Raw genomic sequence first — 27120 nt, forward strand, 5'->3', positions numbered from 1 at the left:
GCATGGACCTTCCCAGTGCACATATGTCCTATCTTTTGCAGGTGCGAGTATTTTGCGCCTGTAAAGCATGGACATGTGAACACATCATAAGAAACCAATGGTTCTAATAAACGTGCTTTTTTGCACACATAGGCTCTCATCTGACTTTGCCCAAAATGTGAAAATTTACTCACAAGTATACCATTTTATATCAAAATGTATAGTTTGGAGCTTATTACCTCTATATGTGGTGGGCAGGATAAATTTGATAAAAATTATTGTATTACTTAAATATCTGTATGCATAAAAACACACTTCTGTGTGCAATTTTTAGGCCCATTGGTTCCCTTATGATTCTTTTTTAGGAGTATATACAAGCCTAAATTGAAAACTATCACCCTGCAATGACTTAAGCAGTTAGCTGGTATATATCGCCCAAATTTATTTTTATACTATATAACGGGCCAACTCAAATACATCAGACAAGGGCTGTCAGTGTAAATGTTCCCTTACCTGAGTCAGAGCCACATTATACTTACCTCCCTCATTGTTTCCCCAGTGTGAACGCTGAAAGCTGCCACTCAATGCATTGCTTGGTGTGCTAAGTAGTCCATCTGTACTAATATTATGATGGTCGGACTACTTAGCAGTGATGCTCAATGCACTCCAGTGGCAGCTTTCAAAGCTCACACCGGCGGACGCAGCGGGTCACCTACTTTCGGCCCATAAGCTTAGCCTGTAGGACTAAATGTAGGCAACAGAGTCTCTTTAATCATTTTTTAAACCCAGGCCAGGAATATAATTATAACAAGGGGTCATCCTCTATGTTTAGAGGAAAGAACCACATAAAAGAATGTTCCTTACTAGAGTTGAGCGAACATGCTCGTTCCAGTATTAGCAAACTCGATGGTGCTTGTTATTCCAGCGAGTACCACGCCGTGTTCGACCCCTCCCCGCAGTACCACTTCCTGCTGTGACGTGTCTCGAGTCTCCCATTGACTTCAATGGGGTTCATCACTCGAATAGAGCTCTCGAATATTACGAAAAGCTTGACTCGAATAACGAGCACCTAAGCATTTTGGTACCTGCTCATCTCTATTCTTTACTGTAACAGCAGTAAAACTCTTTGGATAATGAAGTTGTCTTGGTTTAACTAATACCATTTTTGAAAGTAATAATATCATAAGTTACATGCACTATATTACTGGAGAAGGGTGATTAATTCAGGGATTCCTTCTGTTATATTTCGAATTGAGAAGAAATTTTCTTACTTTAAGATAAGGAAAATTGGCTTCTGTTTCATGATGGATTTTTTTTTTTGCCTTTCCTTGGATCAACAGGACAGTACAGTAAATTATTTAGAGCCAGGTGAACTTAAGTATCTTTCAACTTTATTACCGTTGTTATGTTACAAATGAGTGGAGCACATAGTATTATATGGGAATGCTTATTCACATCCAAGCTAATTTTCTGCATGTTTATTTCTTAGAAGAACCATGGCTATGCAAATATTGTTATTGTTATTATTATTATTATTATTATTATGTCATAGTGCTAAAAATTTGAATACATAGCTTTTTAATGAAAGACAAAGACAAACAAGTTCAATAAACAGGAGCTTACTGAGTAATAGACTGGTTCAGAAGGATAGAGGGTGTCTGCTCTCATGGACAAACATTCTACATTGTATACACTGCAAGAAGTTGACATTGGGTTTTTTTGTATATTTTTTATGTTTTTTATATTAACATGGAAAGTGGAAACTAATAGATGTTACCTGAGAGTGAACTAGTAAATAGGATTTTATATTACATGAAGATCTTTTCCCTACTGGCTTCATTGACATAAAAAAGAAATGTACTTATGTACTATTGTTTCAGCTCTAGGACCATTTCAATTGCAAATGGAGTTTCACTAAAGGCAGGGGTGTAGCTAAAGGCTCATGTGCCTTGGTGCAAAAGTTTATCTTGGGGCCCCCCAACTTCTCTTAACTCCTTAACGCAGAGGCATAACTTGAAGCTCCTGGGCTCCATTGCAAAACCTAACAGAGCCCCTAAATATAATGTTTTAGTTATAGTACTGGGCTCTCTATATGGAGAAGAGAGGCCTTATGGGCCCCTAAGGGTTCTGGGCCCGGGTGCAACCGCATCCCCTGCATCCCCTATAGTTACGCCAGTGATTATAGGCTATGTCTACACTGTTTGTTTGGGCATTATGTTTAATGAACCATTTAAAACATTCTGCCAAATGTTTGCTCCAGCTGTATGGAACTTGTTGCCTATACAGTTGCATAACTCTACCATTGACTTCTGTTGGAAAAATTCATACTATGTAATATATTTTTGTTTTCTAACAGTTGTCTTGAAAAGGAAATAGAAAGATTGAACAGTACTCTGGACTTCTGTTGCAATTATAGGTACCCATAACACGGTACGACTGTCGGGCTCTTGAGCACCCCACGGCTGTTCCTGAGACTATTGTTCTTGTGCTTTCACACAGATGGGATAATTGTTCAGAGAATGGAGGTTGAGCATGGCTAAGATCTCTTTTGGCTGTCTGCCTCCTTTCAATGCAAACAGGCAGTCGCTCAGAGATTGAGCAATTCCTGTTTACACTGAGGGACAAGGCGCTCAGTAGTCATTCCATTACTGAACATATTCCAAAATGTGGTGTGAACCTAGCCCTATACAGCATGTCAAACATAAAATACATTTTCAAATGATGTTTTAATGCAAAATAATTGGATTAACATACTAAGCAGCATTGCTTATTTTAAGGGTGCACCTTTTATATGTGCTGTATTCTAAAGGGTATATTGTATAATTTATTATGACTTTGAATGTGAATATTATAATAGCACTTGGCTAAGTCATGACCCAGGCAGATAAAAACCAAAGGGAGAAGTGTGCTTATCTTATCAGTTCTGTTATTTTACATCAATAATAAATAAACACTTCCTTAATGCGTTCTTCATATTAGCAGAATTAAATCTATAAATAATGAATGAGCTCTAAGTTGGCAATGAGAAAACTACTTTGCTTAATGGATACACTTGATTTACTTTTTACTTGACACATGAAAGTCAAGCCTTTCACAACCCCACTAAACCAGAATGAACAATGTGATCAGCTGGCCATTTAAACATCATACATGGCTGTTATATACAGTATTTAAATATAATTCTATTGTTTTCTTAAAGAGGTTGTTCAGTTGTAAACCATTGATGGCTTATCTGCAGGATAGGTCATCAAATGTAGATTAGTGGGGGTCTGCTGCTCTGGAGCCTTAATATTACAGGCAAAGTTCCTATTTACTCAAGTGGGAGCTTGGCCTGAAATACCAAGCCAGGCCTCTGTAGTGAGAATGGAGATGTCTACTTCCTGCAGAAATCACCTTAGTGCATGAACACAATTGTCCATTTAACAGCTGAACAGTGAGGGTCCCGCAGAGCAGAGCGCTTGCAATTAACTATCAATGGCCAATTCTTTGGGTAGGCCATTAATAGTTTACAGTTGAACAACCCCTTTAATTATATGAATAATGGCTAAATTCACACTAAATTTGGACTTTTTCTGGCCTGCAGGTGCAATGGTCATCTGGATAAAATCCCTTGAGCTTCACAACCAGATACAGAAAAAGCTGTAGGACTGAAAAGCAAGGACAGATAAGGGATATCAAATAGCCATATATAAGTACTACAGGGGACTGTTGTTAACCATGTGGTCCTTTTTGGGTACTGATGTACTGATTGATACAACGGGACACTGCTATTTATATGTAACTTTAGGTAGTATATAATATTTATGGTATATGGATACAGTATGAAACTAATCTATTCACTGTATTGCATTATTTGGGCATTATATGCTTTTTTTTAATTTGATGTTAAATAAAACTAATAATATAAGCATTATTTGGCTGTGCAAACATTTTAAGTTTTTTGAGACATTCTATGAATTACAGTCATTGAACTATTAATCTTGTCATTGTGTAGATTGGTGCATGAGCTAATAATAAGGAATTGTGACTGTGTGACTCTGAAACCACACTGATGTTTTCTGACACAATGGTACGTATCCCAAAAAATGCCCAGGGACTTTATTAATATAGTGTTTGGTCTAAATGCTATATTATTCTATGTATCTATGTCTGGCATAAACACATTGATTCCTTTGCCTCTACAGTCTAATACAATATATACTAATTATCCATAACAATAAAACTGTTGAAAGGAAAGTGAATGACAGTCATTATCATGTCCCAATGACACCAGACAAGAGGTGGGATATACTATGTTGGGCAGCAAGTGAACATTCAGATGTTCTTGTGTTGGAAGCAGGGAATATGGACATGCATATTGATCTGGGTGGTTTGGACAAAGGCCAATTTATGAAGTCTAGACGACTGCATCAGTGCATCTCCAAAATGGCAGGTCTTATGGGGTGTTCCTGGTACGCAGTGATTAGTTTCTACCAAAAGATGTCCATAATAAAATTTTTCTGTAAGAATAAATTCACTACATTTTCCAAATGCAACAGATACCTTCATATCTGTTTTATGGGGAATGCACATGGGCGGAAATTCCACTCGGGATTTCCCACAGAATTTCCGCCCGTGCTTGCTGCCAGAGGATGGCATAAGTTTATGCAATCCTATGCAGACGGCGGCGATTTGACCGCATGAAAACTCACGTGGTTAACAAATCGTGGCATGTCCTATCGCGGCCCACACAGAAAAGTCACACGTTTGGGTGGCAGCTGGCACATAGCAGAACGGAGGAAACACTGGAGGAGGTGAGCCTCAGGGATCACTGCAGGAGCTGGGTCGCATCCCGCTGCGAGAATTCTACGAAGCCTTAGCCATAGTGGATCATGTTATTGTTTCTAAAACAAAATGCCTTAAACAAAGGAAAACCTACTGAAGCAGAGGCCTATTGGCCTCCATTTCTGCAGATTGCAACAATGGCAGTGATATGTTCCATTCAGCTTCTGTGCAAAAGTGGCATTTTCAGTTATTTAAAAGGAAACTACGTTGGAACCCCTGGACTTAATAAATAAAGAGATGCGATCAGTACCTATGTTAACCCTTTTCAATCCAATTTGTATCCTGGTTTTCCTAGGGGGCTTACTCTGTTTCTGCCGTTATACAACAGCGCTATATGCTGGCTAAAGCCAGTACAGCATGAGTTGACATGTTGGATAGACTCCGACAGCAGAGAGGCTGGCAATATACAGTAAGAGAACCCCAACGGACGTCTTCCAACACCAGAGGTGTACAGCCTTAAATCATAATGTCTTTAGAGGTCAGACAGTGGATTGGAAAGGGTTAAAATGTGTTGCATCTCAAGAATTTGCTTTATAGGCCTTATCTATTAAAAGTTGTGTAATTTTATGATAATTTCATTTAACACTGACAACAAGATAGTTAAGATGGGAACATTCAAATAATCAATATTGATTTTATGTTTACAGTCATTACACAATCACAGTGGTGTGAGCTGAGAAAAATCAACAATCCCATGAGCCTATTCAAAACATGTGGGTGACCTATTCCTGAATTTTTTTCAAATTCCTCTTACTAACTGTTCTGACAGTATCCAAGCTAAGAGCAATCAGTGCTTGGTTTCATTTGAGGGATGCCTGATTTATAAGTGCAGCTTTCTTAAAATAAGAAGCATAATAATGCACTTGTTAAAGGTGGGCATGTAACATATTTATTGCGCCTTCTCCATATGGTAAGCATCTTGATCTTGATGAGCGAGCATACTCGCTAAGGGCAAATACTCAAACGAGTATTGCCTTTTGCGAGTACCTGCCCGCTCGTCTCAAAAGATTCGGGTGCCGGCGGGGGTGAGCGGTGAGTTGCGGGAGTGAGCAGGTGGGAGCAGGGGGTAGAGAAAGAGAAAGAGTACGCTCGCTCATCTCAAATCTTGATGTATACTCAGCCAAAGTGTGCAAAGGCTAAAGCATAGGCAGAATGCAAGCCTCAATTCTTGGGCAAGACATCCTGTTGGCCTGTACTTGTCTGAAATGTTATATTATGCTAACAAACAGTATTACATGTCAACTGACAATATACTGTAGAACTTTTAAGTATGCAATAATCATTTGCAGACAAATTGCTGGACTTTCCAGGAGTCTTGGGCATGAAGCAACTGTCCCTAATGCTCTCATTATAATCAGACTCTGGGTGTGGCTACATTATCTGTAATTACTGTTACTTTTGCCAATGCCGACTACATTTATATTCCCTATCCTATAATACAATCAAAGATTTTTAGTTCTCTGTCCAGGTAGAATATTCCAACCACTTTGCCAATGTTACATACCCACTTACTGAGGTGTTGTTACCAAGAACCTGCATTCAGTCACTTATTTGTTATGTTATCTTGTCATCTCTAAAGCAATTGTTTTGCCCCAGAAACACGTCAATTTTACATGGCTACAAATAGCTAGTATATTGAAGTTCTACAGTGACATGAGATACTGAAAGATGTTAGTTTTATTGAAACACTCTTTTCAGTCAGCAAGGTCACTTGTGGCAATAATCCGCTCATTAGAGGTGTAATCCATCACTCAAGTAATATCAATTTGGTGCCAGGGTTTTAATGCAGGTTTTACTAATCATTAGCGGCAGTTTGTCAACTGCATAATTCACATGGGATTCTGGGTATGCATGATTTAGCAGGTGACCCTTGACCTCAGCTGAGTAAGAAGCTTGCCTTAGAGGCAAAATCAAGAGGGACAATAAGCAGCTCTCACTCATGAACAATTGTTATGCCTAACAGCATGACTATCATTTTAAAAGGGAAAGGAGAAAAATCTCTGTGCTGAATAATTAAGGCTTAAAATTCACCTGAGACCTTAGGTTTGGATGGAGGCAAAACTTTGTGTCTATTGTCAGCTATATGGGCATGTCAACACCTCAGCACAACACCTATATATCTATGCAATTAATCCGAAAATTCATATCAACAGAATTCTATTAAGGTGTTAAGTTATTATTAAAAAAGTGCTACATTTTATTTTTGCCTTCTTGCTTTCGAAGGGTAAATTATTTCAAAATGTTGCATTAAGTGCATTTTAATTGCTCAAGCATAAATGATTGAATCCATAATTCTCAGATTCAAATGCTATTAGCTAACTAAATTCTGCTTTATTCCAATTAGTGCTGCTCAGCTAAAGATTTACGAAATGTTGCAAGCAACGCCGACGATTTGATTTCAGACACATAAAGACAAAGATGAAGAAGGGAACATTAAACTCTAAAACATCTTGTTGGAATTAAAACAAATTAACAGACATGATTTCATTGGTATAATTGATATGATATAAACTGGATGTTGCTTAATTTGCATGCTTTCTGCTCGCTAATGTCTAAAAAAATAATAAGCCTGGAGAAAAAAAACACATTAAATTATGCTGTAGATACTGTTCTGTTTTCTTGATTTTCTGCTGGATGTATGCTAATAAGAAGCCAGTGGGATGAGATCCGAATACTTACTACAACATACACTGCCTTGATATTCTCAATGGACAGTGGTGATTAGGAGGCTGCCTTGTACAATATCACAGTAATAATTCATTAACTAGCAATAATGAGTGATTCATAAGGATTATGGAACCATCTCCACTTGCAGCCACAGTCTGTTTTCCTTCTTTTTTTTTAATCCTTTGTCAATTATTTTTCTCATCACAGCGCTTCTTGCGAACAGCCCCCAGTTGAGCTAGGCTTACCATAAAGGAATAATAGCAGACCTGAAAAAAAGATACAGTGAGAGAAGAATAATCAAAAATATGCTTAGTTTTATTCTACGATCTAGTTATCAATAATGTGCACTGAAATGTTTTGTTCTATTGGTATTTCCTTGTAGAGTCTACATTTTATTTCACTGTAATTGCTGCATTCATGTGTTACTTATTTAAGTCAAACAAATTAATACATTGCTAGAAATTTACTAATATCTATTGCTTGTTTCCGACCATTACAACAAGTTACAGGCCAGTTATGATTCCAGCCTTGATGTTTACCTGTTTTCCCCATATACAGGCAATTTCTTCTGTGCATCTGCAATTTGAAACATACTGCTCCTTGTGATGTATTCCTATGTCTCTGGTAGGGAAATGATTCTGTAAGCATTACCAGAACTGGAGAAATGCAGCTGGACATTCTGGCACTAATTAAATAAATAACACATTTTATATGTTAAATCGAGGATTCGTCTGGTGTATTGTTTATTCACAGTCATATATTTAACCCTTTAAGGATGGGACCTACTTAAGTACTCGACAATTTGAGATTTTCGGCTTTACTTCATAACTTTTTTGTTTTTCTGAGGACTTATGAGTAGAGATGAGCGAGCACGCTCGGATAAGTCAGTTACTCGAGTGAGCCTCGTTCTTCTCTGGTAACTGCATTCTTGTCCGAGTGTGTTTGGGAGGGAGGGGGGGGGGGAGAGAAAGAGAGAGACCGTTTCCCCTGCGGCCGCTGCAGGCGGGCTCCACTGTCACTCTCCTCTGTTGCACCTCTCACGGCAGCTTCTCCACCGCTGGCTCTGCAGCTTCTCCCCGCTGGCTGGGAGAGAGGGGACATGTGTGAGCTGGCAGAATCATGTCACAGAAGGGGATGCAGGAGGTGAGGCTGCATACTCTGTCCTCCCCTGTGGCTCTCGCTAGTGGCTGCATACTCCATCCTCCCCTGTCAGTGTCTCCGCACACAGCAGCAGGGACCCTGACGAACATAGTTACAGCAGGGCCGCCTGCTGATGATGCTGTGTCGAGGGGGGGATATGGATGCTGAGAGCAGGGAGTCCGGACGGGAGATGTGTGACCTTGGCAAGGGGAATCGGCAGTGCATATGGAGAGGTGTGTGTGCGCCAGTCAATCCCCAGCTCTGGCCATCACCTAGGCGTACCCTTTAACTCAGAACTTCCAACCCATGTCTCCACAAATATTGCTGGTGGAGACAAGCTGCACCAGTACCCAAAGAATGTAAATGTATGACCTGTGTTGTTAAGGAATTAATTAGCAGGAGAGAGCAAAAAGGGCAACTGCCTACTTGGTTTTTTTTTTTTTTTTTTGGGAGCATATGGACAGGCAATCTTTAGAGATCTGTTCACATGGTGTGGTGCTGCATGGCTGCTCAGGTTATTCCAGTGCAGTGCCCATGGGGTGGTGTTACCTGATGAGCCAGAGCTATGGGGACTGAGCCTGGCAGCAGTGGTGTTGTCGTGAAACTGGGTTGCTTTTCCTGTGGGTGCTATGTTGTGGTGTCAGGGGTCGGCATGTGGTGCCATGCCCAGTAGTGTAGGGACCCACTAAAAGAGGTCACTGTGATGTAACTATTGGGCTTACATAATTTGGTTTTGAAAACCTCATATTCATGTTTAAAATAATATTGATAAGTAATAGATCAATGTACATTATGTAAATGTGCACCCATATCTGTTTTTCTACAGGTTAGTTGCATTTCACACTAACCAATTCCACCTTTTGGTGTACATGTATATCATGGAAGCAAGAAGGGGCTAAATAAACACTTTGGATAAACTTTATACACTGTGGTAGGCTATTTACACTTGCAATGTGACTTCTGTTTATAATAGAAACCACAATGTAGTGCCAGATCCATGGCACTACCCAAAACCACTAGCACCCAATGGACGCCATTGACTTTTAAGGAGGTCTGTTGGGTTTCACTATGGTGTCCTTTATTTTAACAGGAAAAATATCTGTGCTGCAACCCTGCTCTTCCTGTAAAATATGATAGAACTGCTAACAAAGGTTCTGAATAGAGTCACTGACTGCAATGGCAAATAAAGCCTTCGGGGCCTTTCGCACAGGATGGAATATTCCACAACAGCGTTTTGAAAAATGCTCTCCTGCGGAACATTCAGAACAAAAATCTGCACTGCTAATGTGTGGATTTTGTTGCGGTTCTGAATCAAAATCTGCACATTTTGATGCAGAATTTAGGGGTGGCATATTTCACAACACTGTTGATGAATATTCCATCTCATGTGAAATGTCCATAAGGCATAATACAGGACCTAATGGATTGGTTTATGATACAGCACACAAGGATTGAAAAAATCGAAAAAGAAAAAATCCCTATTTTTTTCCACATTCTGCTTCACGGGCGCTGTTTTAGGCTGCCTATGCACAGGCGAATTTTCATTGCATTCCCCAAAGGCAACGCAGTGAATGCTTTCCATAGCGTTGCTATGGAAAGCGCAGCCCCCTGTCCATGAGCGGAGAATCATAGCGATCTGTCAGATAGGCTCAGTGCGGAGAGCTGTCAGCTGTCTCCTGCTTCCCGGCGGCGGCTCCCGTGGCCGAGATCTGCTGCGGGATATTACTACACCCGTGGACACACAGCCTTAGGCATAATTAAGTGTATCATCTTATTAGAGTTGATCCTAATTTGGTTCTTTTTTAATAGGAATGTATCACAAATTGACTTGTGAAAAGGCTGAGATATATTGAAACTTATTTAAAAATAAGTGTTCCAATGCAATTTTCTGTGAAAAAGGTGAGGGTTAAATGCCCCTCTATAGGGTATTCAAATTTTGGGAGGTATAATATAAAGAGGTATTCCCATCTCAGTCTTTATTGTATATCCATAGGAAATGCTATGAAAGTCTGATAGGTGCAAGTCCCCGAGGTGGGACCCACACCTATCTCTACTTCTGCTTCCACTGTGCATGGCCAAGCTGAATATGTCAGCCACAAATGGTTGGGACTTAGGAAAACAGCCGAATGCTTGCTGCTGTGCTATACTCCCATAGAGGTCAATAGGAGTTACAGAAATAGCATAACACATCATAGCATGAAATATTCTGTGGATATGCCATGAAGGTTTGAGATGGGAATGCCCCTTTGACCACATAAAGCATAGTAGATATTATAAAAGGCAGTATAGCATCTGCAAGAATCAGTAGTCAAATCATCAGCATGCTATTTTTTACATGCACCAGCAGTAGATGAGCCTAATAAATCATATTATTATGTGAAGAAGCCAAAATCAGTAGACATATATCAGTGCCTCATTAGATATACAACATATAGGGATTAGAGATGAGCGAGCACCAAAATGCTCGGGTGCTCGTTACTCGGCACGAAATTTTCGCGATGCTCGAGGGTTCGTTTCGAGTAACGAACCCCATTGAAGTCAATGGGCAACCCGAGCATTTTTGTATATCGCCGATGCTCGCTAAGGTTTCCATTTGTGAAAATCTGGGCAATTCAAGAAAGTGATGGGAACAACACAGCAACGGATAGGGCAGGCGAGGGGCTACATGTTGGGCTGCATCTCAAGTTCCCAGGTCCCACTATTAAGCCACAATAGCGGCAAGAGTGCCCCCCCTCCCAACAATTTTTACTTCTGAAAAGCCCTCAATAGCAATGCATACCTTAGCTAAGCACCACACTACCTCCAACAAAGCATAATCACTGCCTGCATGACACTCCGCTGCCACTTCTCCTGGGTTACATGCTGCCCCCCCCCCGCACGACCCAGTGTCCACAGCGCACACCAAAGTGTCCCTGCGCAGCCTTCAGCTGCCCTCATGCCACACCACCCTCATGTCTATTTATAAGTGCGTCTGCCATGAGGAGGAACCACAGGCACACACTGCAGAGGGTTGGCACGGCTAGGCAGCGACCCTCTTTAAAAGGGGCGGGGCGATAGCCCACAATGCTGTACAGAAGCAATGAGAAATATAATCCTGTGCCACCGCCATCAGGAGCTGCACACGTGGGCATAGCAATGGGGAACCTATGTGCCACACACTATTCATTCTGTCAAGGTGTCTGCATGCCCCAGTCAGACCGCGTTTTTTTATAAATAGTCACAGGCAGGTACAACTCCGCAATGGGAATTCCGTGTGCACCCACAGCATGGGTGGCTCCCTGGAACCCACCGGCTGTACATAAATGTATCCCATTGCAGTGCCCTGGACAGCAGAGCTAACGTCAGATTAAATGCAGGTGGGCTTCGACCCACACTGCATGCCCCAACCTGACCGGGGTTTTTAATTCATAGACACAGGCAGGTACAACTCCCTATTGTGAAGTCCCTGTGGACCGACAGCATGGGTGGGTGCCAGGAAGCCACCTGCGGTACATAAATATATCCCATTGCATTGCCCATCACAGCTGAGGTAATGTAATGTTTAATGCAGGTGGGCTTCGGCCCACACTGCATGCCCTAGTCAGACTGGGGTTCTTTAGAAGTGGACACATGCAGTTACAACTCCGTGTGGACCGACAGCATGGGTGGCTCCCTGGAACCCACCGGCGGTACATAAATATATCCCATTGCATTGCCCATCACAGCTGAGGTAATGTCATGTTTAATGCAGGTGGGCTTCGGCCCACACTGCATGCCCTAGTCAGACTGGGGTTCTTTATAAGTAGACAAAGGCAGGTACAACTCCCTATTGTGAAGTCCGTGTGGACCGACAGCATGGGAGGGTCCCAGTAAGCCACAGGCGGTACATAAATAAATCCCATTGCATTGCCCAGCACAGCTGAGGTAATGTCATTTTTAATGCAGGTGGGCTTCGGCCCACACTGCATGCCCCAGTCAGACTGGGGTTCTTTACAAGTGGACACATGCAGTTACAACTCCGTGTGGACCGACAGCATGGGTGGCTCCCTGGAACCCACCGACGGTACATAAATATATCCCATTGCAGTGCCCAGCACAGCTGAGGTAATGTCCTGTTTAATGCAGGTGGGCTTCGGCCCACACTGCATGCCCCAGTCAGACTGGGGTTCTTTAGAAGTGGACACATGCAGTTACACATGCAGGTGGGCAAAAAATTTATTAGATTACACTGTAGGCGAGGGCCCCAAAAAATTGGTGTACCAACAGTACTAATGTACGTCAGAAAAATTACCCATGCCCAACCAAGAGGGCAGGTGAAACCCATTAATCGCTTTGGTTAATGTGGCTTAATTTGTAACTAGGCCTGGAGGCAGCCCAGTTAAAATAAAAATTGGTTCAAATGCACGTTTCAACACTTTAATGAGCATTGAAACGTATAAAAATTGTTTACAAAAATTATATGACTGAGCCTTGTGGGCCTAAGAAAAATTGCCCGTTCGGCGTGATTACATGAGGTTTCAGGAGGAGGAGCAGGAGGAGGAGGATGAATATTATACACAGATTGATGAAGCTAAAAGGTCCACGTTTTTGATGGTGTAAGAGAACAATGCTTCCATCCGCGGGTGCAGCCTACGTATTGTTTAGGTATCGCTGCTGTCCGCTGGTGGAGAAGAGAAGTCTGGGGAAATCCAGGCTTTGTTCATCTTGATGAGTGTAAGCCTGTCTGCACTGCCGGTTGACAGGCGGGTACGCTTATCTGTGATGATTCCCCCAGCCGCACTAAACACCCTCTCTGACAAGACGCTAGCCGCAGGACAAGCAAGCACCTCCAGGGCATACAGTGCGAGTTCAGGCCACGTGTCCAGCTTCGACACCCAGTAGTTGTAGGGGGCAGAGGCGTCACGGAGGATGGTCCTGCGATCGGCTACGAACTCCCTCACCATCCTTTTACAGTGCTCCCACCGACTCAGCCTTTACTGGGGAGCGGTGAAGCAGTCTTGCTGGGGAGCCAGAAAGCTGTCAAAGGCCTTAGAGAGTGTTCCCCTGCCTGTGCTGTACATGCTGCCTGATCTCCACGCCTCCCCTGCTACCTGGCCCTCGGAACTGCGCCTTTGGCCACTAGTGCTGTCGGATGGGAATTTTACCATCAGTTTGTCCGCCAGGGTCCTGTGGTATAGCATCACTCTCGAACCCCTTTCCTCTTCGGGTATGAGAGTGGAAAGGTTCTCCTTATGCTGTGGGTCAAGCAGTGTGTACACCCAGTAATCCGTAGTGGCCAGAATGCGTGTAACACGAGGGTCACGAGAAAGGCATCCTAACATGAAGTCAGCCATGTGTGCCAGGGTACCTGTACGCAACACATGGCTGTCCTCACTAGGAAGATCACTTTCAGGATCCTCCTCCTCCTCAGGCCATACACGCTGAAAGGATGACAGGCAAGCAGCATGGGTACCCTCAGCAGTGGGCCAAGCTGTCTCTTTCCCCTCCTCCTCATCCTCCTCATGCTCCTCCTCCTCCTCCTCCTCCTCAACGCGCTGAGATATAGACAGGAGGGTGCTCTGACTATCCAGCGACATACTGTCTTCCCCCGCCTCTATTTCCGAGCGCAAAGCGTCTGCCTTTATGCTTTGCAGGGAACTTCTCAAGAGGCATAGCAGAGGAATGGTGACGCTAATGATTGCAGCATCCCCGCTCACCATCTGGGTAGACTCCTCAAAGTTTCGAAGGACCTGGCAGATGTCTGCCAACCAGGCCCACTCTTCTGTAAAGAATTGAGGAGGCTGACTCCCACTGCGCCGCCCATGTTGGAGTTGGTATTCCACTATAGCTCTACGCTGCTCATAGAGCCTGGCCAACATGTGGAGCGTAGAGTTCCACCGTGTGGGCACGTCGCACAGCAGTCGGTGCACTGGCAGATGAAACCAATGTTGCAGGGTGGCAGCGTCCGTGTGGGACTTGCGGAAATGTGCGCAGAGCCGGCGCACCTTTCCGAGCAGGTCTGACAAGCGTGGGTAGCTTTTCAGAAAGCGCTGAACCACCAAATTAAAGACGTGGGCCAGGCATTGCACGTGCGTGAGGCTGTCGAGCTGCAGAGCCTCCACCAGGTTACGGCCGTTGTCACACACGACCATGCCCGGTTGGAGGCTCAGCGGCGCAAGCCAGCAGTCGGTCTGCTCTGTCAGACCCTGCAGCAGTTTGTGGGCCGTGTGCCTCTTCTCTCCTAAGCTGAGTAGTTTCAGCACGGCCTGCTGACGCTTGCCCACCGCTGTGCTGCCGTGCCGCGCGACACCGACTGCCGGCGACTTGCTGCTGCTGACACATCTTGATTGCGAGACAGAGGTTGCGTAGGAGGAGGAGGAGGAGGGTGGTTTAGTGGAGGAAGCATACACCGCCGCAGATACCCCCACCGAGCTGGGGCCCGCAATTCTGGGGGTGGGTAGGACGTGAGCGGTCCCAGGCTCTGACTCTGTCCCAGCCTCCACTAAATTCACCCAATGTGCCGTCAGGGAGATATAGTGGCCCTGCCCGCCTGTGCTTGTCCACGTGTCCGTTGTTAAGTGAACCTTGGCAGTAACCGCGTTGGTGAGGGCGCGTACAATGTTGTGGGAGACGTGGTCGTGCAGGGCTGGGACGGCACATCGGGAAAAGTAGTGGCGACTGGGAACTGAGTAGCGCGGGGCTGCCGCCGCCATCATACCTTTGAAAGCCTCCGTTTCCACAACCCTATACAGCAGCATCTCCAGGCTGATAAATTTGGCTATGTGCACGTTTAACGCTTGAGCGTGCGGGTGCGTGGCGGCGTACTTGCGCTCCAACACTTGCGCTAGCGACGGCTGGACGGTGCGCTGAGAGACATTGGTGGATGGGGCCGAGGTCAGCGGAGTTGAGGGTGTGGGTGCAGGCCAGGAGACGGTAGTGCCTGTGTCCTGAGAGGGGGGTTGGATCTCAGTGGCAGGTTGGGGCACAGGGGGAGTTGGGGCACAGGGAATCGCAACTTATCTGGCTGATAGGCTACCTCCCTCACCTGTGTCTCTATGCATTTTTTCTATCTCGTGCAGCTGGATAAAAACGTTCTGGATAAGTAGCCCTTCCCTGAAAAACAATTACAGGGTGCCGGCAGCTGGATCCTCTACTGCAGCTGTCATCTGTGACAGCGGCGGTAGGGGAATTCTTTATTCCCCATGGGGATTTACAATTCCTTTACTGCATCTGTCACATCTGTGACAGGTACAGCAGGGAATTCTTTAATCCCCGTGGAGATGAAGAACACATCTGCTGCATGCGGCAGATGTGTTCTTCATCCCTGTTGGGGACACGGCAGCGGCGCACAGGTAAGTATATTTTTATACACTAAATGGTGGTTTTTCAGGGAAGAGCTTATATTTAAAGCTCTTCCCTGAAAAACAATTAAGGTATGCCAGCAGACCATTACCTTCAATGGAGCCACCGGCAGCAGCCGTGGCTCCATTGAAGGCAACGCACGCACCTGCATTCACGCGTGTTTGTGCACGTACGTGGGTGTGCACCTATGTACAGCACACGCTCGTGTGAAGCCACCCTTACAAAGGAAAAGTCAAACTTCACCTGTCAGAAATGCAAGCTTGTGTCTCTATTGCAGGAAAAGGTGGAAGAGGGTTTCCTTGACTCTTCAGAATATTGAAGGAAAATACATTTTCTGTGTACCTGCACAAGCAGAGGAATGGAACAAAGGTAGTTCTCTGCAGACCTGACAACCTGACAAGAGGTATGTTGTCTTCCAGATGCACAAATCAAAGCTATGTCTGCTAAACTATCAATACTCTTCAGTTTTACAGACCATTACCCATTCCTGCTGATACATGTAGAGACAAATGACACAGCAAAAAAGGACCTTGAAACTGTCTGCAGAGATTTGAAGACCTAGGCAGGAAAGAAAAGGAACTAGGAGCATAGATAGCCTTCTCATCCACCCTCCCAGTGGATGGCCATGGAATAAGGAGCACATGATTCGAGAGGTAAACAACTGGCTATATTGATGGTGCTGTGAGCAAAGATTTGGATTCCTAGACCATGGGGTGAATTGCCTATATGATGTGCTCCTTGCTAGAGATGGGTTACACTTTACAAAGACACATAGGCATATTTTTGGCAGGTGAATTGCTACAATCCTCAGGAGAACTTTAAACTAGAACAATATGGAAAGGAAAGTTATAAGCCAGGCAAAAATATACAGCTAATGAATACAATTAAGAACCTTGTTATTAAAAGTGGAAAGAAAGAACAAAGACAACAAATTCAGATGGAGAATAGAAGAGCAAGAGACACCGATCATAAACGAAAATGTTTCTACACAAATGCACAGAGCATGGGAAACAAACAAGGAGAATTAGAGCTCCTAATACAGGAAATGTGATGTCATAGTCATCTATGGAACCTTGGTGGGGTGATGCACATGATTGGAACATAAGACTTGAAGGATGCAACTTATTTATAAGAAACAGACTGGATAAAAGGGGAGGAGGTGTTGCATTGTATGTTAGGAAAGCATTAATCTCCACAGAGATTCAAGCTTCAGAAAATAATAGTTCTGCAGAAACTGTTTGGGTAGGAATAAAAAAAAGAGAGAACAACAGAAAGTAAACCATTATAGGCATTTATTATAGGCTGTCTGGACAAGCAGAAATATGATTGAATTCTTTCTACATCAGATGGCCAAGTTTTCAAAAAGGTATGACATAATGATTATGAGAGATTTTAACCATCCAGAAATTTGTTGGGAATCTCTCTCAGGTAATTGTAATGGATCCAACTAATTCTTATTCACTCTTGCTGACAACTTTATCTTCCAAACAGTAAAAGAGAAAACAAGGGGATCTGCCATCTTGGACTTAATTCTAAACAAACAGGGAAGAAATGGTTGAGGAAGGAATGGTGGCTGGGACCTTAGGAGGCAGTGATCATGCTATCATTTAATTTTGGATAACAAGGGGAGGAAAACCTGAGAAGACTCAGATCTCAAGGTTGGATTTCAGAAAGGCAGATTTTAATGGACTCGGAAAGAGGGTTTGAAGGATACAATGGCTGTATATTCTTATTAACAGAAATGTCCAAAGCACAATCTTTAACAATCCTTAAAAGAAGAAAGAATGGGAAGCATTTAAAGAGACCAAGATAGATGAGCATAGAACTTAAATACATGCTAAAAGGAAGAAAACTATGTTAATCAAATAGGAAGTGGGGGGCATATCTAAAGAAGAATTTAATGCAGTCTGTAGAAACTGTAGGGCAAGTGTCAGAAAAGCTAAAGCTAATAATGAATTGAGGCTTGCAACACAGGCCAAAAGCAATAAAAAAATATTTTGAGTGTATGTCAAAAGGAAAAGAAAAGTCAAAGATACTATAGGATGTTTACATTATGAAAATGAGGAATTGGTTAAAAATGATATTGAGAAGACTGAACTTTTACATTTTTATTTTGTATTTGTTTTCAATCTGAAAGTAAATATAACATCATCTGATCTTCACTGTGCTATTGGCGAGATAAAAAAATGCAGGCTATCTAAAAACAGAGCGATGGTGAGGAAACACTTAACTAACTTAAATTAATTCAAGTATCCGACCCTAGATTAATTACATTCTAGGACACTGAAGGAAGGTGCAGAGCTAATTGCTGGACCACTTTTCGTAATCTTTGAAAATGTATAGAGAACAAGAGAAGTCCCAGGAGAATGTAGAAGGGCAAATGTTGTTTCTATCTTCCAAAAAGACAGTAGACTTAGGAAATGACAGACTTGTGAGCCTGACTTCTATACTGGGAAAGATCTTTAAATACATTATTAAACAGCCTTTATGCAAGTACTTGGATGAGAATGGAGTAAGTAACCAGAGCCAGCATGGGTTTGTAACAAAAAAGTCATGCCAGACAAATTAAATTTTCTTTCAATGAATCACCGTCTGGGTTGCTTAGGTAAATACAGTAGATATAGTATATCTTGACTTTAGTAAATCTTTGAAAATTCCTGGAGAACAGGAGAAGTCCCAGAAGATTGGAAAAGGGCAAATGCTGTCCCTATATATAAAAAAGGGAAGAAGATGGATCCAGGAAACTACAGGCCTGTGAGCCTGACATCTATACCAGGAAAGATCTTTGAACAAATTATTAAACAGCAAGTATGAAAATACTTGGATAAAAATGGAGCAATTAACCAAAAGCAGCATGGATTTGTAACAAACAAGTCATGCCAGACGAATCTAATTTCTATCTATGACAGAATCACCAACTGGGTTGATCAGGGAAATGCGGTAGATATAGTATATCTTGACTTTAGTAAAGCATTTGACAAAGTATTTCATAACACCCTTCTTGAGAATATGAGCAAATATGGGATCGACAAGGTAACTGTTAGGTGGATTCACAACTGGCTGAGTGATCTTACTCAAAGAGTGGTCATACACGGCTACACATCCAAGTGGAAGAATGTATCAAGTGGGCCCAGTGTTGTTCAACATTTTCATAAATGATCTAGATGAGGGAATTGAGGGGAAACTGATCAAGTTTGCTGACAAGATAAAGCAGTGGTTCTCAAGCTTTTTCAGCCCAGGACCCCTTTAGGTATTGGGATGGTGGCCAGCGTCCCCCAATCCTTAATCGTTTAAACCCAGTCAAAGTTTACCTTGTTTACAAAGCTAAAATTACAAATTAAAATGCTGAATACTTATTTTGAAAATAATAGTGTTAATAGTGTTAAACAGATTAGCATTAATTGTGAAAACATGTCCCTAAAAATTACCAAAGAAGTATTTTAGCTAAATTTTAGCTGCTAAAATGTAGGCACTAAATATTTAAAAACAGGTTAATTGTGGATACTATAATAAATAGGTTTTATTGGAGAAGATAATTTTTGGGGGGAAGCAAGCAATAATACCATCTGTAATAATTATTCAATAGAAACGTATAACGTATAAAGAAAATGCAAGATACACCTTAAGGGCTCAGTCACACGGGTGCATCGGCGCCTGTGTGACTGAGTCCTTACTTCATGAAGAAGACGTACGTACTTCAGGATGGATGACTCCCCGCAGTGCAGAAAAAAGAACACATGACCGGCAATGAAGCCGGTCACATGTTCTTTCTTCCGGCGCTGCAGAGAGATGTCCGTCCTGAAGTGCCGATGCGCCCGTGTGTCTAAGCCCTAATACTTAATGGTCAGAAGACTAATTAAAATGCAAGAACAATGAAATTCAACTAATAATATTAATAATAATGTTTGCCACAATCAATCTTTGTAATTAATGGCTGCCTTGGGCCTGATGAGCAGATGCCAATTTCGCGATATCTGGTTCTATCTTCGTCAACTGCAGTCTCAAATTGTCCCTTATCTGAAGTTTGTTTCTCGCTTTTGTCAGGAGCTGCTGAACCGCACTGAAGCTCTTCTCCACTAAAAGCGTAGATGGAAAAGCTAACTTGAGCAACTTAACTTCCTGCCACAGGATAGGATAGGAATTTTTCACTTTCACCAAAAACATTCATAGTCACACTTGTTAGAAAAAGTGCTTGAGCTTCGCTATCATGTTTCAAGTTGATCAACTGCTCTTGTAATCTGGGATGGAATTCTCCTGCGTCTGATGAAAATGGACTGAGTACCCATGTTGGTATTTCATGGGTACATAGATCGCGAAACCTAGTTTGCTTGTCTTCTTTGGTTTGATTGAGGTGTGAGCAAATAACGTCTAAGTCTGCATCTTGAAGTTTGTCTCCATCTTCGCATGCAATTTCTTGAAGACTCGGTCACTGACAGAGCTCGCATCAACTCTGGCTATTGGTATGAAGGTCTAGTTTGGCAATGAAGGAAGCTATTATACCTTTAGCCTTAATAAAATTAATTTTGTCTCCTTGTAGCTTTGTGTTGACCTCATTGAGTTTGTCAAATATGTCTGCAAGATAGGCAACGTCAAGACGTCGTAGTTCGATTGCTATTCACAAAGGCTTCAAAAACTCACAAAGGCTTGGGTCAATCGGCCGAAGAAAGTGGACTACTCTGTCTAAGAGATCATAGAAGCGTCGTTAGCACTTTCCTCTTGACAGCCACCTCATTTCAGTGTGTAGGAGTAGACTTTGAATTCTTCATCATGGTCTTGACAGAGCTAGGGAAAATACCTACATTCAAAGAGTGCGCTTTTATCTTGTTAACAGCATTAATTAAATAACGCAGAGAATCATGCAATCTTTCACATAAATGTTTAGCAACAAGGTGCTGCTAATGGATCACTCAGTGGACTGCCATTATACCAGGTGTAGCAGATTTTAAAGGTTATAAATTTGTGTAAAGGTATAAATTTTTAGGTTATAAATTTGTGATATCGACCAATCATGGATGCAGCTCCGTCGGTTGCAGAAGCATGTACATTTGTTAAAGGGATGTATTCTTCTTGGAAAAATTCTTCCACTCTTTTGTATGTAGAGGAGCCTTTTGTGTTGGTGGTTAAATTTCTGGAAAACAACAGTTCCTCCACAACCTCTTCATTCCGATTAATTAAATGAATGTAAGCTAGCAGCAATGCTTCATTGTCTTTAACCTTTGGCTCATCAATTTGCATTACAAACTCTGTTCTTCAACACGTCCAAAAGCATTTCTTCCACATCAGCAGCCATCTCATCAATTCTTCTTAAAACAGTGTCATTACTCAAAGGAATCGAATTCACCATGACACACACATCAGGCCCCAGCATAGTACTGACAATCTTTTTAACTGCAGGTAACACAAGTGTTTTCCCAATACTATGTGATTTGCCACATTGTGCTATTAATAAAGAGACTTTATAGGAGCAAGGAGGCCTTTGTCAGCATTGAGGGCAAATTTTCCAAATAGCTTGCCTACAGTGCTGCGGTTCTCAAACTTTGAATTAAAACCTTGGTAAAATGAAATAGGCTTACCCACTTTGTCCAATTGCATTTTTGCAAGGTGATCACTCAGTCTTAAAGACTTCATAGCTTAGTTCAAAAATGCCTTTTCAAAAACGAGGCACAAGGGAAGCTGTCTGTTTGTAGGAGAAGGGATAAATCCGTATTTCAAGTATTCATTTAAATATTGACGGCATTTCTTCTTCTCAGCCATTTGAAGTATGCTTCGAGAATGCACTGCTTATGTCGCTCTATTATATAATGATGTATGACTTCTATAAGTCTATGACTCTGCTACAGATCAATCATACTGCATAACCTAAAGAACAACCTAACCCGCTGTATTTCATAATGCCGCTGATTGAATGGAACTTTCAATTGTGTGGGTCACTAGGAGTTGTAGTTTATATCAGTCTTCTGAAAAGACACTTGACTTCACTAAGACTACAACTCCCAGAGACCCACACAAGTGAAAGTTTGAAGCGGTTCCAACCAATCAGTGGCATTATAAAATACAGCGGGTTAGGTTGTGCTGTAGGTTATCCAGTGTTATGAAGTGTGTGCAGTGATCTGTAGCGGAGTCATGGAGTTATAAACGCTATACATTACATGATAGAGGCAGGCAGGTTGCACACAACTCCCATTACATGCAAGTGATTCATATGGAAATAATTGCCTCGGTTTTAGATTTTACCGATTGTTTTCGGATGGATTATCAACGAAACCCGAGGTATCACTATTAATTTTTAGAAAAATGTAGTTACAGGAGGAAAAAAAAATCAACAAAGCAAACACAGAATTCCCGCCTACCACACCCTTGATGTTCCAACGCCCCCATGCCACCCCTTTTGTTCCCCCGCCCCCTTGAGATGTAAAAATGCCCCCCAGGGGGCAATAACGCCCATGGTTAGAACCACTGATATAAAGATAGGGATGGCCAACACTAGAGAATAGAGAGGATTCAAAAAGATCTCGACAAGCTTTAACAGTAGGCAGCAACTAACAGAATAATATTTAAAAAGGAGAAAAGTCTTACATCTGGGCAAGAAAAAAAGCACATACAGAATGGGAGGAACTGAGCTAAGCAGCAGCACATGTGAAAATAACTTGAATATACTCATAGACCACAGACAGAACATGAGTCAACAGTGTGATACCGTAGCAAAGAATGCAAGCACACATTTTGGATGTATTAAGAGAAGCACAGTCTAGATAATTTGAGGTAATTATTCCTCTCCATTCCTCCTTGGTCAGAACTCATCTGGAGTATTGTGTCCAGTTATGTGTGTTTTTTGTTTTTTTTTCATTTTTCTTGCGCAGATCTAGGCTTTGCATTTTTCTTTGTTAAATGCTATTCTGTTAGTTGCTGCCCACTGTTCAAGCTTGTCTAGATCTTGTTGAATCCTCTTTTTCTCTCTTCTCTATTGTTAGCCATCCCTCTTAGCTTTGTGTTGTTGACAAATTTGATCAGTTTCTCCTAAATTCTATTTATAAAAATGTTGAACAACATTGGGCCCAGGATAGAACCTTGTTAAACCCCACTTGAAATATTCTTCCCATTTTTATGTGCAGCCATTTATGATCACTTTTTTCCCCCCAATAATCTTTATTGAGATGTTAGGTAGCATGACAAAATAGTAGGATTACAATGTCATATGAAATATATTCCTTAACATCAAAATTTCCTCATTTTCTATAACTCAGACATATATCAAACAACAAAAAGGGTTTAGAGGATAAGGAACAAGGGGAAGGGAAGGTGTATAGGGTAAAAAGGCAGAGGGCGAGAGGAAGGAGGTTATTATATTCCAAAATCAGTGTACCATCTAGCCCAAGAAAGCTTCCCATTTGCCAAGCCCATGTGGGAGCATATTTATGAGTAGACCTTTTTGGATCCCGTCTAGCCAGGGTTGCCAAGTATCTCTAAAGTTGGAAACCCTATCTTGTCTTCTTGCAAATAGTTTTTCACATGAGCAGTGCTCAGATATCATACCAACAATTTTTGTTTTGTAGGTATCCTAGGGGACCTCCATTCTCTAGCAATCAGTAATTTAACACTAAGATGTGAGTTATAATCTTCCTGGAGTGAGGGGGGATTTCCTCAATACCCATCAATAGTATAGCTGTCTGCAGTTTTAATTTGAGTTTTATCTCTGAAATTTGAAAAATAATCGTAGGAACCAAGTTCCACAGAGGACGTATGCAAGGGCACTTCTAAAATAAATGTAAAAGGGATCCAACTGCTTCACATCATCTCGAACATACTCCAGGGGAGCCCGGGAAGAGTGTTGCTAGCTGCAAGGGGGAGTAATACCATCTTGTTAGTACTTTTTGATAGACTTCCAGTAATCTAGCACTGACCGTACTTTTATAAACCCATTTGCAAGTTTTAACCCAAGAATCCAGACCATGTGAGATTTTTAAATCCTTTTCCCAGTTAAGGAGGTGGGCTTTCTTCTGCTTATTTACCTCTTCTTCAGCTTCTCCATTAAAAATAACGTACCAATATTTTATCTTAACTTTTGGGGCCTCCTGAGCGTATAGTAGATTATGCAGGTATGAGGGTATCATTAAAGTAGGATTTGTTTTAGTTAACAGAAAGCTTTTAATTTGCAAATATTGATAGAGATCGTCGTTCATGAAGTTCTTTACTCTACGTCGCCTGTCAAAAGCAATAAGCTTACAGTTTTCCTGGATGTTTGATAGTAGGGCAATTCCTTTTTCTTTCCAACTTTTAACAAATAGGTTGGGAATTAAGGATTCTAGTATATCAATAGGCAAGGAGACCTGTTGTTTGGGAGAATGAGATTTGGAGATTCTGAGTATGTATAACCATGTTTCTATTGAAACCTTTATGGTTGGGCAATTTGAACTTTTAACGTGTTGGTTAATTACAAGTTGTTCAAAGATTTCTACCTCCTCCTAAAGATTTTTTGATTGCAGACCAGCTAATGTTATTTTGGGGAGCACACGATGCTCTTAGTTGTTGTATTATGCTGTAAGGTTTGGCACGCCAATACCTCCCCTGCTCCTAGAGGAGTATAAAATAGAGGCCACTATCCTTGTCTTTTTCCTTTGCCATATAAATGCCAACATTTGATTCTGGAACACTTTAAGATATTTCTGCGCGCGGGGCAGAGTCATAGTCCTAAAAATATATAGAATTTTTGGAAGTACCATCATTTTATAGAGAATTATTCTCCCGAGCAATCAGGGTTCTGTTTTCTCAAATTTGTCCAAATCTTTTTGTAGCAAATTAAGTAGTAGTGTGAGATTCGTTGCAGGCATGCTACTGAGAGGGAGTGCAATCTTTAATGCGAGATACGGGATTGACCCCACTTCCCACAAGAATGGAAATTCTTTTTTAATTGCCTCGTTAAGATTTTTAGGGATATTAATCCCCAATATCTGAGATTTGTGGGGGGTTGATTTTATAGTATGAAACCTGTCCAAAGCTGTCTATAATCTTTGTTACTGCCCTAAGAGAGGAAAACGGATGGGTCATGAGCAACGCTACATCGTCTGCAAATAAGCTTATTTTATGCTGACGAAAAAGCCAATGGAATTCCCCTCACATCGGGCTCTGTTCTTATTTTTTCTGCAAAGGGTTCCATTGTCGAGACAAAGAACAGAGGAGATAGCAGGTATCCCTGGAAAGTGCTGTTGGTTATCTGGAAAGAGCTAGAAAGAATGCCGTTGACCAATACTTTTGCCGATGGAGAGGATTACAACGCTTGAACAGCTCTAAGAATCTCTCCCTTAAAGCAGAATTTCTTAAAAACCACAAACGCAAAGCCCTAGTGAATCCTGTCGAATGCCTTCTCCGCATCCAACGTGAGGAGCAGAGAAGGCGCCCGCAAGCCGGAGGTCCGAGCCAGCAAGTCTATTATTCTTCTTGTTCCGTCTGATGCCTGGCGGCCCTGAGTAAACCCCACCTGATCACTGTGCACTAATAATGGGATAATCTCCAGTAATCTTTGTGCTAATATTTTTGCATATATTTTTGTGTCACTATTTAGAAGAGAAATTGGCCTGAAGGTCACCAGGGAGGTGGGGTCGTTATCTGGCTTAGTGATTGTTACTATTGTGGCTTGGAGCATGGGCAGTTTTCCTGTGTTCCTAGCTTCGTTAAAAATTTTGTGAGGTTTACCGAGAGTTCTTTCCCAAAGATTTGGTAGTATTCGTTAGTGAACCCGTCAGGGCCTGGGGCCATGTCTCTTTTAAGATTATTGATAATTTTTAGGGTCTCCTGAACTGTAATTGAATTATTAAGTGTCTTCAATTGTTCCTAACTAATTTTCGGAAGGTTTATGCTACCCAAAAACTTGTTTGTAGCCTCTCATTTGGGTTGGTGTGTTAAACGGTCATCTTTTTGATTGTAAAGTTTAGCATAGAACTGGTTAAAAGTTTCCACTATGTCTTTTGGGTTGACGATCTTATGCTCTGAGCCTGGTTCTTTAATGTATGGAATTTTGGCTTTTATTCTCCTTTGTTTTATTCTACGTGCCATATAGCTGCTAAATTTGTTGTTAGCTACATAGTAAGTAATTTTATAGATTTTAAGTTGCTTTTCATGTAAAAATAGTGAATGGTCTCTCAGTTGCTGTCTTGCATCAAGTAGTTTCCTGTGGACACTATTTGATGGGTCTTTCTGTACCTGTATTTCTAGGTTTTTTAACTGTACTAGCAGATCATTTAGGATTAGAGATGAGCGAGCACCAAAATGCTCGGGTGCTTGTTGTTCGAGTCGAGCTTTGCGCAATGCTCGAGGGTTCGTTTTGAGTAACCAACCCCATTGAAATCAATGGGCGACTCGAGCATTTTTGTATATTGCTGATGCTCGCTAAGGTTTTCATTTGTGCAAATCTGCAAAACCTACGAAAGTGATGGAAACAACACAGAAACGGATAGGGCAGGCGAGGGGCAACATGCAGGGCTGCCTCTCAGGTTCCCAGGTCTCACTATTAAGCCACAATAGCGGCAAGAGTGGGCCTCCCCCCCAACAATTTTTACTTCGGACAAACCCTCATTAGCAAGGCACACCTTAGCTAAGCACCACACTACCTCCAACCAAGCACAATCACTGCCTTAGGGACACACCGCTGCCACTTTTCCTGGGTTACATGCTGCCCAACCCCCCCCCCCCCCCCCGAACGACCCTGTGTCCGCAGCGCACACAAAAGTGCCCCTGCGCAGCCCTCAGCTGCCCTCATGCCACACGCTGGCCTCATAGCCACACCACCCTCATGTCTATTTATAAGTGCGTCTGCCATGAGGAGGAACCGGAGGCACACACTGCAGAGGGTTGGCAGGGCCAGGCAGCGACCCTCTGTTGAGAATTGATAATAGATTGACGTTCCATCTTCATTCCAATCCTTTGCCACCTCTGTCAGGAGCTGCAAACGTGGGCATAAAGGGGAGTCCGCTGCTAGCCCAGCACTTCTACACATCTCCACAATGCAGCAATACTTGGTGTGGGAAGTATGTGAGCGGGCCCTGGGTCAGCCTCTGTCCCAGCAAACACCTTGCGTGGCTCAAGGTGCTGCGAGTGACATAGCAATGGGGACTCCATGTGTCCACACACTACTCATTCTGTTTGGGTGTCGGATACCTCATCAACAACACAAGGGGTAAACCATCTGCACTCTGC

The sequence above is a fragment of the Eleutherodactylus coqui genome, chromosome 1 (genome assembly GCF_035609145.1).
Source record: "Eleutherodactylus coqui strain aEleCoq1 chromosome 1, aEleCoq1.hap1, whole genome shotgun sequence".
Taxonomy (NCBI): domain Eukaryota; kingdom Metazoa; phylum Chordata; class Amphibia; order Anura; family Eleutherodactylidae; genus Eleutherodactylus; species Eleutherodactylus coqui.